The 13,534-nt window shown below is 43.7% G+C and overlaps 1 long non-coding RNA gene across 1 annotated transcript in view; it reads left to right on the forward strand.

The window, feature by feature from the left end:
* Window positions 1-1,558: 1,558 nt before the first annotated feature.
* Window positions 1,559-13,534, forward strand: part of LOC130581734 (uncharacterized) — a 127,338-nt gene continuing 115,362 nt past the window's right edge. Inside the window, exons 1-2 of the long non-coding RNA XR_008966258.1 lie at window positions 1,559-1,617; window positions 2,381-2,524. This is a non-coding gene — a long non-coding RNA (uncharacterized LOC130581734). The remainder of the gene's footprint in view (window positions 1,618-2,380; window positions 2,525-13,534) is intronic.

A 13,534-nucleotide genomic window follows, 5' to 3' on the forward strand; every position in this document is an offset into this window, starting at 1 on the left:
TTTTTTTTTTTTTTTTTTTTTTTTTTTTTTTTTTTTTTCTGGCTCGCATCTGCTCTTGTCCCTCTTCTGTTCTCAGATCACTCTTCAGCTTCCCTTAGGAATCCAGCTGTGTCATCACATTGTGTGGCATCCTAATATTTCATACTAAGCTGTAAGCCAATTAGGAATGACTACTTACCATGCTGAATCATAGGAAGGGAAAAGGATAATGTGTCCTTCACATAACGAACCTCCTCTTTTTTGGCAAGACAGATCACCTACACGTTATATTTGTAAGCCCTGTGGCTTTTTCACTCTACCCAATTAGGGTGCAGCTTCCTCTCACACTGCTGCAATATTTTAAGGGACTTATTTACAGATGGATGCTTATTGAAAACGCTGAYCTGCTTCCATTGTACCTCGTGCCACCTTTCATCTTCAGAGATTGAGGTGCTGGACAAAACTTGATGTTGTAATCACCTTTAACAGGAGGAGAACACGAGTGCAGCAAAATATAAATACTTTGCCCTGAGTTCCTGAATGAACTGGTGACCCTGCATGAGGGTATAACATTATCACATGCCACACAGGGTTCAGGAAGGTGTTGATTAAAGTAAAACTGTCAAATAAAGCTGTTGACTTCTAAAAGGAGGAAGAACAAGCCATTGATGTGTGTTTGGGAATGCGTGGAGTGTTTAGCAATGAGCATCAAAGATATTAAAATATATTTCCCATGCTGAAGTAATTAATGGGCTATTATGCCAGGTGTCTAAGCTGCTCAGGGGTCTGGGATAAATTGTGTTCCAGAAGAAAATGCAAAGTATTATTCAAGATTGAGTGGAATGGTGACAGTTGTTGCAGAGCCTTTAGGATGCCCCCTTTCCTCCTGCTGGTGTTTCTTTTCCTTAGCTGMTTAAGGAGCTACTGATAGCATTTATTGTCCAGGAGGAGCAGCACTCCTTTAACTTTGTTTTTGGATCCTCACAGTGCTGCAAACTGAAGACTCTGCTGACCTGTGTCTGGTACCTGGCATCCCTCAAACTTGGTTTTACCTTGTCAGTCCTCACTGAAAAGCCAACAGGGCAGAGGAGCCACTGAACTCCCCCTCAGTGATGGATTTTGTGTGCAGGGATTGCAGCCATGTGAGAGCCCTGGCTTTGGGCACCTCCAGGGAGAAAGGATCACCTCGGATTCAGCTCCCCAAACTGCATTTCCCAGAACAGCTCTGGCCATTTTTGGTGTCTCTGCTGCTCGGAGAGGTTGTAGCTAAACAAAATGTGGGAGCCACTGGTTTCAGACTTGGTCARTGAGCTCCAGCCATACCCTGCTAGGGGACAATTTCTGCTTCCTTGTTCACATCCCCTTGTTTGTCCCCAAAAAACCTTGTGAGACAAAGAAGCTTTCCCCCAATCTGCCAGAACAGAGCAGTGGTGTGTCACAACAGCAACGTGTGGGGCTGAAAGCCAGATTCAGGCAGCTGCAGGGCATTAGGGAGATGCCTTTGCTTGATGGGTAACTCATCCCACCTGTGCTGAGCCTATTTAAGGGCCCAAATCAACGTGGTGAGCTCTCAGAGTAAGGCAGAGCTGAGGATCCTGCACTGTGGGAGCTTCTGCAAGTAGAGGATGAGTATTTATGGTATTTTTCTTGCTAAGAGAATACTTGCGTAAGTTCAAGTTRGTTATGCTGTAAAGGTTTTGTGCTTTATCTGAAATAATGTTTTATTTTTTTTTTTTTTATAAACATGAGGGTTTAGAGACCTCTTGGCCTTCAAGAGAAAATTGCCTGTTTAGGAGCTGTACCTTTTGTTTTGTTATTCAAAAATGTCTCAGTGAGTCATTGCTAAAGGCCTTGCCAGCCTGTGTTACAAATTCCTTTTTTTTTTTTTTTTAAATGCAGAAAGTATATAATTTATATTGTTCCTCTCCACATAGATAAGGACTCATCTCAAATGTCAGGGWGGGGGAGGAAAAAATACATGACCCAGAGGGCACGGATATTGAATGCCCTGGTGTTGGACTTGACATTCCCCTCGTATTCCCTGTGATAACATCAATCTCAAGGAACCCTCCTGGTATAAGAACAGAGCTGCTGTGCTTAATATATATTTCCAAAGGAATTTCATAGTAATTGAGCATTAAATGATGTCCACTTATTGTAAAGCGTTTCTGTTTTTATTAAAAATTATAAATGGGCTTCAGCAGAACGGAATAYGCCAGATTCACACCGCCATCTCTATTAGTCTTTATGTTACAATTGTCTTTGACCAGCCTTACTGTATTACTTTCAGATGGTTCATAATTTCCCCAGCTGATCAAATGAAGATTTGTGAGCAAAGAAAGGCACCGACTGAATTATGTAGTGCCATTGATTTTTTTTTATTATTCTCCTTGTTTCACAGAACACGCTTCAAAATCTCCCTGTCTTTGTGATGGGCCTTGTTAGCACCAGGAGGAGCTGGAGCACAGGAGCTGCACTGGAAATCTCAGCTGGTGGAGAAAGGGATGGCAGAGCTGGCCTTGGGACAAACCTGCTGCATGTCCAGGTAGGGCAAGATTCTTTATTTCTCAGTTTGTTCTTGAAGCTTGAAAGAAWTGACATGTGTAGGGTAGAAATACAGCTCCTTCTATCCTCCAATCTATGTGGTGTGGTAGCATTTACCTTTTAGATGTTTGCTTTATTGGATTTTGATGCGTTCTGTTGCTCAGGTTCGTATTTTGGCTTTTTAATTGCCAGGGYTTCATTGTGGCCTGTTTGTCTCTGCTGCTGGTCTCTGAGTTATCTGTAGAACACAGCCTAGGGAAGATGACCAGGAATGCCTAAAATCTTATACAAAGCGTTGAATATTCTTTCTGTACTGTGAAAGAGGGAACAAACCCTCTCGTACCAATACAAAAGTTTCTGGGAATTTTCTGGAGTTCTCTTATAACTGAAAAAGGGGAAATGCCTGTCCAGTGGGAATGAAAGGAAGCATTTTCTCACCATGGGATGAGGAGAGTTACAAACACACCCCTATCTTTGCCCTTGTTGTTTATTAATGCAGCCAGTGCTGGCACAGCCCCTGCTCCTGCTGAAAGCCATGACTGTCCTGCATGTTCTGCTCTGTATATGCAGTGACAGGAGTTACACAGTCTCACTCCACAGACCAAACTTTGCACACAGCTCATATAGAAATGAGTCCCTGGGGACTCAGGATGCTGGCAGTGCTCTGTGAGGCTCTGTGATGGCACAGCCATCAGTTGTTAATCCCAACACATCGTACCAGACACTTTCTATCTCCCCCTGCAAAGTTAATGCAGCTGGAATTCCATAAATCAAATCTCAGCAGTAAAAAGGTTAATAAGTTTACACTATATAATTGAAAGCCATATTGGTGATTAAAAGGATTTTATATATCAGTTTTCTGGGTCACCAACTAATTATTTTTGGTGGCCTGTAATAAAACACAGCACCATCGGCAGATAGAGGCTGTAATCACATAATATATGAGAAAAAAAAAACCCCTTCACATATATTTGAGATGAGGTTGTGTACAGAAGCTTGTTGAATAGCCTTTGAGGTATCTCTCTCCTAGTTTGGAGACAATGGGAGAACTGCACACTCCAGTGGAGTTGGTGAGGCTCATCCCAAGTTATTGGATTGAGTTTTGAGGTCTGGCACTGTCTCTCCTGAGCTAAGCCCAAGGGAACCAGCTGTCACCTGTGATGGAAAGGTTCTGCCAAGGCACTGGGGATCAGATTGCTATTATAATTCATTTTAATGCATTCTGCACATACTAATCATTTATTGGAGCAGGATCTTCTGTAATAGGGACATGGCTAGCAAGAGACAGAGGCGATTGATCATCCTTCCCCAGAAAGGATAGCAAAAAAAAACCCAACAAACAACCCCCTCCTCCCTTCTGTACAAGGGGCAGGTGTGTGTGTAAGTGTGAGGGATTGGTATTCAGGGTGGAGATGGAGAAAAATTGGACCCAAAGCTTATATTGAAATCTCTGCAGTAAAAAGGAAACCTGTACGAGGGGCAGGTGTGTGCATGGGCATTGTGTATTCAGCATGGAGAGGGAGAAATACTGAACTCAAAACTCGAATTTGAATTTCTGCTGTTCTCTCAGGCTGAAATTCCTTCATAGGAGCCAGAAATCTGGGGCACGGACATTCCAAAGTCATATTTGTCCTGCAGGTTTATGTTTTTGGTGTATTTCTCTGATTGCATCAGGAAGCAGCTGAGGGCACAGGCAGACATGGGGTGTGCAGGTTGATCTGCAGGGAAGGTTGTTTGCACAAATAATTCACAGGTCAATTCTGAGCCTCTGGGACCTCCTGTGTGAGGTGACACAGCCACAGCCCTTGTCATGGTTAAACAGCCACTGCTGGTCTCAGTTTTGCCTGCTGAGCAAAAGGCAAACAGCACAATAGTGTTGGGCACATCTTTCCCATGGTCAGGGCAGGATCTGTGGTGTGACCACAAACAAATGGCCTGATGTTCGAATCACTCCTGCACAATGCTTGCAGAACCACTCTGGGGAGAAGAACCCTCTGTGACAACTGCTGTTGCAGTATTTTTTAGATCTTTTGGCTACATCTGTTTAATTGGCAAATCATTAACTCTTAAATGCCCATTGCATAAAATCAGTGCCATGACATAWTACACTGTAACGGGTAAAGGTTCCAGTCCTCTGCCACTAAAATAATTTGCTTGTCATCTCCTATATCTAAATAGGAGCATTTCTGCACTGAAAAGAACATATTTTTATTCAAATGAAGCTCTTAAAGTGTTTCCTAGCAGCATAGCTACAGGGTGTGATGCTGGGTTTTAAACACAGGCTGGGGAGGTTAAAAGTGGAATGGCAGTGGGGTGAGTAATGGCCTGTGAGTCAGCTGCTAAACTTGACTTGACAACCTCTGTGTCACCACCAAGTCAGAAGTCATTCCTGTGACATTTTTGAGGGTAAAGAAGTAAAAAATAAACTGGTAGTTTCCACTGGTCTGGACAAAGACTGAGAAGGGGGCAAGTTGAGCGGCAATAGYGCAAATGAAGAAAGAGTGTGAATATGGATTGCATCCAGCTAGATAATTCAAACACCTCAGGYGTGCCCCTCTCAGAGGAAAAGCAAYGTGGTTAAAGGGTCTGAGTGCTGGAGGGGCTGTCCTGCCKGATGCTGAGCAGGCCTCCCTCCTGTGGCTCTTTGCATCTAGAGCTTGGTTAGGTTTGACATGACCAATTTGGGGTTGGGAAAGCCAAACAACACTTCAGCAGTCTGCTGCTGTTACAGGCTGGAAAGGCAGAACTGCTCRCCTTGCTGTCACTTTGTTCAGCTTCTCTCTTTGGAGAGGTTTTTGTCACCGGATTGGTAATATCAGGAAGTTGTTATTTTTTCACACCTAATCAGCAGCAGAAAGTGCACAGTCCTGTTTCAGCCGCCAGGTGCTTACAGACATCTTTGTTAAAATTGAAAAAGGGAGTGAGAACCRAATGGAAGGAGATGACGAGGTGACCTTGACAAGGGCTAGAGCTGAGGGAGTGCATGGCAAGAGAGGGATCCCACAGCCATCCTGGGAAAGAACTTGTGCCTCTGACACAGGCAGTCCAGTTCTTCTGAACAATAAAACCACAACAATAACAAATCCTGTTTGATAGCATTGATAGAGATAATGAAAAGGAATTTGAGCATCCTCTGTGTTTAGATCACTCCTTGTGATGTGCAGGGAATGGTGTCCTCTGGGTGGAGCTTCTGCCTGGTGTATTTTAGGTAGTGGAGGCAAGGAAGGGAGGATCCCACCACCTCCTCTGTCTCTGACCTAGAACAAGAGGTCGGGACCGTAATACGGCCTCTAGTGCTCCTTGTCKCTGAAATCCTTTCACTTCACGCCTTATTGAATAAGTTCAATATACTTTTGGGCTAAAGCTCTCCCGAGCACTTAGCTCTCTAAACTCCCTGCTCAGCAGGTGGCTTATTTAAATGTGGCTGTCAGCTTGGCCAGTGGCCAAAAGCAAATGGCTCCATGTGTGAACCGCGGTGTTTGGGTTTAATCCTGCTCTCTCTCCTGCCAGCACAATCCTCCTGGCTCCGGTGGGGTTGTGTGGGGTACAAGTGAGTGCAATATAGGGCTGTCTGCTCAAGTGTTTGTCAAATAAATCTATGGCCAGTTGCTCGCCTTGTGTCAGCTAAACATTCGCCCGGCACTTTCGCGTCTGCGAGCCGAGCAGGAATTSTGCGTTGTTTGAAATGAAAACCATCATTGTCAACTCTCACTTAACCAATAAGCATTTCTTCCGTCACGTGYAAGTAACTTATTTTTGCAGCCCGCAGCCTCCAAGAGGAAATGTAAAGTTTTTTCCTAAACATCCAGTACAAATGGGAATATTAGCCGCTTAATTGATTCTTCGAAATTTGGGTCTAATGACTGAGCAAGGGAGATGGAGGCAGAGGGGAAGCACATGGTTTAAATTAAATATGTGGAAAATAACTGCCGAATGATAAAAATATATTTTAAAAGTAAGCAAACCTGTTTTCCCTCTGCCTCTCCATTAAATGTGTCAGGAAAGGGCCTTTACAACTAGGCGGTAATTAGGGAGGAAAAAGCAGTGCTGTCAGAGCAGTCAATCTATCACATCCTCTGCTGCCTAAATGTTACCAGCAATTAAACAAGTTAGTAGGGGAAAAAAAACTTGACAAGCAAGTTTTATCACAGCATCATCTTGATGGCAAAGTATGTGGGTGCTCTCATTAGGTTCCCCTGTGCAACCCCAAAGATCTAAAATCCAGCCCCAGGAATGCAYGTTCAGACCAAAGAGACTATTTTCCTTCCCAGACTACCCAGGCGCAGGGAAGATTAGAATGCTAAAAATAAAACAACCTTTCCCACCTCCCCCTTCCTCTCCCCTCCAAAGTCAAATCTGTCCAGGTTGACTGCTCCATTAAATTCAAGAACAAAAAGTTATAAATTGAACATAGGGAGAGCAGTGCCTTTTCTTAAAGTGATGTTTCCTCGCCTTAATGGATTTAGCTATGGCAGGGAGTCAGAGAGAAGCTGTCTTAACTAAATCTTTGACTGATTATGCATTTTTTTTTCTATTCATACAAGATAGATTCATCATTCCAATTTGTCAAGCTGGCGAAGTTCCAATTAATTACACCAGGAAAAGCTCAAGCTGCATTAGGCCTCTGTCAGGCCTAATCTAGTGCTTCATTTACTGGAGCCCCAAATGAAGAGATATCAGAGGTGTTGTTCCTCCTGGTACTTAATTTGATGAATGCCCTAGCAGCACGATCRGTGGCAGAGGTGTGTATGTGTGTGTCTCTTCATCAGCCACCACTGCTGAAGTCGTCATGCTTTCTCTACTAATTTGAGGGCTCATCTGTATACTGGATGTTTTTTTGGAAGGTCTATTCTTCATCGAGGTGCCAGAAGGTTTCTTGTGYGTGTGCATTGTGTCTGGGTGCCTTTCCAGATCTGTTGGACCCGATTCTGAACGCGGTGCTGTGATGAGCTGGGGTTCAAAGCCCTGAATGTGAATGTAAAGCAATACCAGTTGCAYTGGGTGCTGCAAATTTGTGAATTTTGATGTCCCTGCTGCATTTTGTTGTCCCTGATTGCCSAGGAAGGGCAGCTTTGCACGTTGCTCGTAAGAAAGTCGGGGTTATCATCCATGCCCGTTTGGAAGAAACGTTCCAAATGCTTGAATAACCTGAAAAATTGTTTTCTATATGGGTTTGAATCCTTCCTATTAATCCATAAGTGCTTTATCAGCACAGGGAAGGAGTATATGCAGGCACAGATAGACCCTGACACCACACTGGTGGGCTGCTATTGACTATATACATCCTGTGCTAATTCTTAAATATTTTACAGTAAAGACACTATGGACCAAGAACATATGTTTCTTTTCTGCAGCACTTTACGTACGAATTACTCAGCATAAGGTGCCAGAATGCCAATATGTTTAGCTTACTTTTGGCTTTTAACCACTGCTGTGATTAAAGATGTAACTGCAGCAGTGCTGTCACTTTGCACGTAGGTTTAGGTGTCTCAGAAAGGAGGAGGCATTAGCCAAGAGTAAAGTAGCTGTGTACTTTGGCTGAGGGAAATGCTAAAAGTCTACATTTGCCAGCAGTTCCCATGCTGGGTTCCTGAGTTTATTTTCCACTGCCTGTGTTTGAGGGGTTGGTGTGTGCAATGATGATTTTTAATGGCAGCTATCAGGCATGCATATGGTGCTCAGCAGGAGCCCGCATTCAGAGCAACCAAGGAGAGAATTGATGCACTGATGGCTGTGCTACGACAACTMTGGAGATGCTTTGGACCTCAAATGGTGCTCATTTTTGGAAGGAAGGTCTTTATATCTGTTAATACATCAAATTTGCATCTGCCACTGGTGTGTCAAAATGAGACGAGCCCAGTTGTACTGCAAYGGGGATAATACCCTAAATCTCATCTTTAGTGCGATTTTTGTGAGCTTTTCTCTTTTTCTTCAGGACAAAATCAAAGACAGACATTTAAATCCCCATGGGAAATCTTGAAGGGAGAGACAGACTGTGGACATTATGATCTCTTTTCATTCTGAACAAGAAGGCTTTTGCTGGACTTATACATTTGAGGTTGGTTCTTAAATGTTCTGCTTAAAAAGCCACTGAGGACCAAAACCATATGTTTCTTCTCTGCAGCACCTTATGTATGAATTATTCAGCATAAGGTGCCAGRATGCCAATATGTTTAGCTTACTTCTGGTTTTTAGCCTTATGTTTTGTGTTAAGCAGGTTGTTTAAGCTCACCTGTTGAACTTGAAATAACCAAAAGCCTTCGTGTAGTCTGGGCCAGACAACAGAGAGCTCTTGTAGTTTCCAAGTCTTGGTGATTGTATTTGTGCCCACGTGCCAGAGGCTGACTTGGCTTTRCACCTGGCAGTTCCTCTACATTTCCTGGGATTTGTCTCTGCTTTACRAGCCTGCTGGGGTATTTTGTGCGTGGTTTCAATGTCTATTGATGCCAGTAGGTATGTGAGGCTGTCCAGAGCTGTCAAGGGCAATGCACCCACTCGAGGTAGAGATTGTCTTGACTGATTCTTTCTGATATGCACCACTGAGATGGTGATGGAGAGAGCTGGTCCTGTTCTCTCTGTCCTTTAGAGGAATGAGAAATGCTTGTTTGTCCTGCTGCTGAGGAGGCACAAGGTTGGGGCTCAGTGGATGTGGCCATGGGATGTCTTTTCCTCTCGTTGTGGGTTGATTTACCTCAGGGCTCTGCAGAAATGTGTCCCTGGAGCTGTATTGCTGTTGCAAATTAAAAGTAACAAAAGGGATTGTACAGAATAGCTACCAAAGGAGCACATTCACCCGTGCTCTGCTTGTTCTGGTACCGAAATGAGGTTCATTCACTGCTAAAGCCCCACAAAAATGAAAATACAGCCTGCAGAGTGCAATCATCTCAGTCAGTGACTCAAAGGCTCTGATGACTCCTGAGTCATTCAGACAAGACAGAMGTGACCTCTTATGGACACAAGAAGTCCTGAARAGGCCACAATCCAACAGAAATTTCTTTCTGCAAGGACATGACCCAGAAAGCAAAACCTCTTCTTCCTTGGGTTCCAAGTGAATTTTCATCTGCACCCAACACTGAGTGCAAACTCTGCAACAGTTTGGGTCATCACGAGCATCTATCTCTAAGGGATGATTACAGATGATGAGTTATTACCTTTAAATAAGGGGTAATTAATGCTTTCCACTYGGACTTTAATGAAAGGATTTCCTGATGGAGGCAAGGGTGCAACACAAGGAATATATTGTATCAGTAATGCCCCTTTGGGAGCTGTTGGCACAGTCTATGGTTAATAATTTGGAGTAACAAATAAATGTGGGCAACTTGTGATATATGTATGGAAAAAGAGGTGTCAAATTATTCATTATGAATTATTCTGCCAGTTCTAATAATAACCCAGCTGTTGAGGAGGAAACGAAAGCTGGATCTGTCAGTGCAGACAGACCCTTTTGCAGTAATTCTATCTCTTTCAAATGGAAAAATATAAACTTCCTCTGAGAACAGAAAATTAGATAAGACAAAAAGACTGGGATCCTTGCTCCAAATTAATTTTTTTAGCTTAATGCACACTAATGGATAATAAAAATGGTTGATTAATGAATGGCCGGCACAGCAACCAGCTGAAAAAATACATTTTGGCAGTCAACACTTGCAAAATCCATAGGTTGAAAGCAAATTCAACTCTGTCACTGCTGTCAATATGGCCAGGTGCCCTTGGTCAGGTTAGGAGTGTTTTCACAAAGAAAGGCCAGCCTCTGTGTATGTGTGGAGTRCCTGTGTGTAGGCACACATTGCCAGCTGTCTTTGGGTAGATTTTGGGACTGTTTACCTGTAAAACCTGATGAAAACTGATTGAGTATCAAACCAGAGTTTGGCAACAGCAGCCAGTCTGGGAATTGAGAGAGCTCTGTCCCAAGGCACCTCCCCAAGCTGCCATCCCAGTGCAGATGGGTTCAGGTTCCTTCCTTGAGCTCCTTCCCCTCCTCAAAGACGGGGGTGAAACAGCTCCCATTAGTAGTTACAAGCTGCTTTCCTTCTTTCAGATAATGACAGGAGGAAATCATGCTTGTTTTTTTGAGAGGATGGTGCAATTATTTCTTTTGCATCAACCTCRATGCCAGCAGTGAGGAATGATGTACTGACCCACCAAAGGTGGAAGTGAGAAGAATCCCTGCATTTGGTGAGTGAATCTCTCTCTGGATTTGTTAATTTGGTCCCAATCTCAAGGCAGCAAAGGAGATTTTGTTCAACTTTTCCAACTCTGAAGTTAGCACAGCCTGAGCCAAAGCCATCAGTCTGAAACTGTCTGAGTGGAAAGAAAATAATCAGAAGATTTTTGTGGGGCTTTGTCATGTTTGAATATATTGCCTTTAAACACGTGGGGGGAAAAATATCTCTGCTATGTGATGCGTGGTCAGGTGTAACACTCTCATGTCAGAGGGTCGGAAAGCATTAATACTCCTTTCCTGATGAACCCTTTTCTAAAATATTAATAAGCTCACCTGGCAGCCTRCATGTCATCCCTGCTTTGAGTCTTGCACCCTGTGCTCACGTYTGATTAAAGCCTGAGCTGTCCAGGGCAGGACCCGTGTGCTCAGTGCTGCCTTGCTTACCGGTGCTATTATAAATAATTAAGATAATTATCCRATGTGTTTATGGCAACCGACTGCTTTGGGTCAGCTTCTCTGAGGACTCCTGTCATCAATGAAAATTTTGCAAATGGAAGGGTTTGCAGGCTCTGGCGTCAAAGATGGATTACCTGGAAGCTTTCAGAGCTATAAACAATGCACTTTCCATTTGCCTCTCCATCCTGTATGGAAATGATCAGAAACTGTAATTTTATAGTGTGAGTAAATGGGTGAGAGGCATCAGCAGCATGAGACAGAGGCATTGTTTTTTCCTGATGCCAAATCCCAGAATATTAAGAGTTTGCCAAAGGCGTTTCAGAGATAGGTTTCCTATCCTCATCAATAATTTAAAACATTCCCAGGTCTCCTCTGAGCAGCTCAGAATAAGAGCTGAAGGCACGGATGTCAGAAGGCAGAGTGACTCCCAATTAGTCAGGTAGAGTGCTTTCTTGTTGACTCAGCCAGGGCAAGGCTAGCTATAAAACCCAGCCTTAAGTCCTTATAGATTCCTTAATAGTTTTTTCCTMCTTTAAATCTGTGGTAATTTGCAGGAGACGAGTGGGCAGTCCAGTCCCTAATCCACCGGGGTGCTCATTAGGAAAAAACACCGGGGCGGGCGGGTGAGTCGGTGGACGAAGCTGCTGGCAGAAGATGGGCTGGGGAAAAATCAGCACCATCATGTACATGAGTGAGACCCAGAAAGGGGTGGCAGCTTCCAAAACCTGCTGGGAACTGTGGCAGGGCTTGTGGGCATCACCAGCCAAGGAGAGTTTTTGTGGTGGTGCCCTCTGAACTCTGCGTTTGACAGCAGTGCCATTGTTGTCTCTGCGTGGAGTTTTCGGGGACGCTGCTTTGTCCTTGCCCACGTGGATCCTGTTAGAACRTTTTGGAATCGTGCAGAAAATTTCCTGTGGGCCCCTAAAGCTGGGCCACGTGAAGGAGCTGCCCTGGATCAGCCAATTTGCAGCAGCTCTCTGGCTGTGTCTGTGTGGATGTGTCATAAACCTCCTGCGTGTCCTATCTGCCCATGCTAAACGTGTTTATTTACCACACAGCTTATTGTGCACTAAACTCATCCACATGGCAGGCAATTTTCTGGTGCTTAGGCCACTATTTGACCCAGCTGCCATGGAGAAGGCAATATTAAGTCCAGCTGATCAGGGCTGTCTCCACAGTGGAACAGGAAATTAGTCTCTATAGCTATGTGACTCTGTCAGCTTTTTTACGCATTTCACACAACTCATTTCCTATAATGTGCAGCTTTTCCTACCATTTTTTTTTTCCCCTGCTGTGAGTAACATTATTTTGATAGTGCATTCCCCAACGTGGTATTCAAATCTTAAGCATGACACTAATTATGTATTCTTATTTTTTATTTTTTAAAGAATTTTCTCCTGACGTTGCTTACTGCACCTGTTTGTGCCTTAATGGTTTTAACTGCGTGTGATTCCATCCAAAAGATGCTGGTTCCTTGCACTTGGCTTGGAATTGTGTTTTGCAGCACACTTCTACATTTAATTGCAGCTTTGCAGTGCTTGTCTGGCTCAGTGGCAGTGCTTGACTGAACCTTTCCTCCTTTGAAAAAAATATGGATTTCTCRAAGCTGTACCTTTTACTGTTGAGATCAGAATTTTAAATAGCTGGTTACTAAGAAAAAAGTTCCAAGTGCCTTGAAGATAGACATTTTAGAGATTGGAGGAGCTCTGGAAAAGTGCAGGTGAAGAGGATGGGGTTGCAGGGAAGTGGGGATTTGTTTCCCCCTGTGGCTCATGTTCCAGCACTCACCTTGGTCATCATACAGGCATAATTGCCCAGGCCTTGAGTTCTTATTATATCTTTAATATATTTATATAAAATAAGAGACCTCATTCCAAGAGGAACAGATCTTCAGCTCTGCAACTTGGATTTTCAAGGAGTGGGGTGGTTTTGGTGATGCAAGAGGTGAGCCTGTGTCTAGCATGTGGCTGGAATTGTCTGTGCAGGCAAAGCTGCTTGGTGCATGCTCCAAACTCATGGCAAAGATGAGGTATTTCATTCATTTTTTTTTTTTTAAGATTAAAGATTAAAACTCCAGATATTTGATACTTGARGTCTTGCTCGCTGTTTCTGTTTAGATGGCAGAATTTAGTCAGCTGCAAAACACGGTTTGGTGTTCAGTCCCTTTTTCCTGCATCCTGTGAAGCTGTGTGATCCTTGGCAGGGCCAAAATCTCATCTAAATTCCTCTGCTTTGGGTCTGGAACAACTCCCCTGCCCCATAAGGATTTTATCCCTGCTCCTCCCTGCTGTAGAATGCCAGCCTTGGATTTCACTGATCAGGTGGCTGGAGAGCTGGGCAAGTGGCTTAATGCAGGAATTACTGGAAGCAGCAATCTTGGAGTGCTTTTTA

This window comes from Malurus melanocephalus, unplaced genomic scaffold (assembly GCF_030028575.1).
Source record: "Malurus melanocephalus ecotype Western Australia unplaced genomic scaffold, MMel_1.1 scaffold_431, whole genome shotgun sequence".
NCBI classification, from domain to species: Eukaryota; Metazoa; Chordata; class Aves; order Passeriformes; family Maluridae; genus Malurus; species Malurus melanocephalus.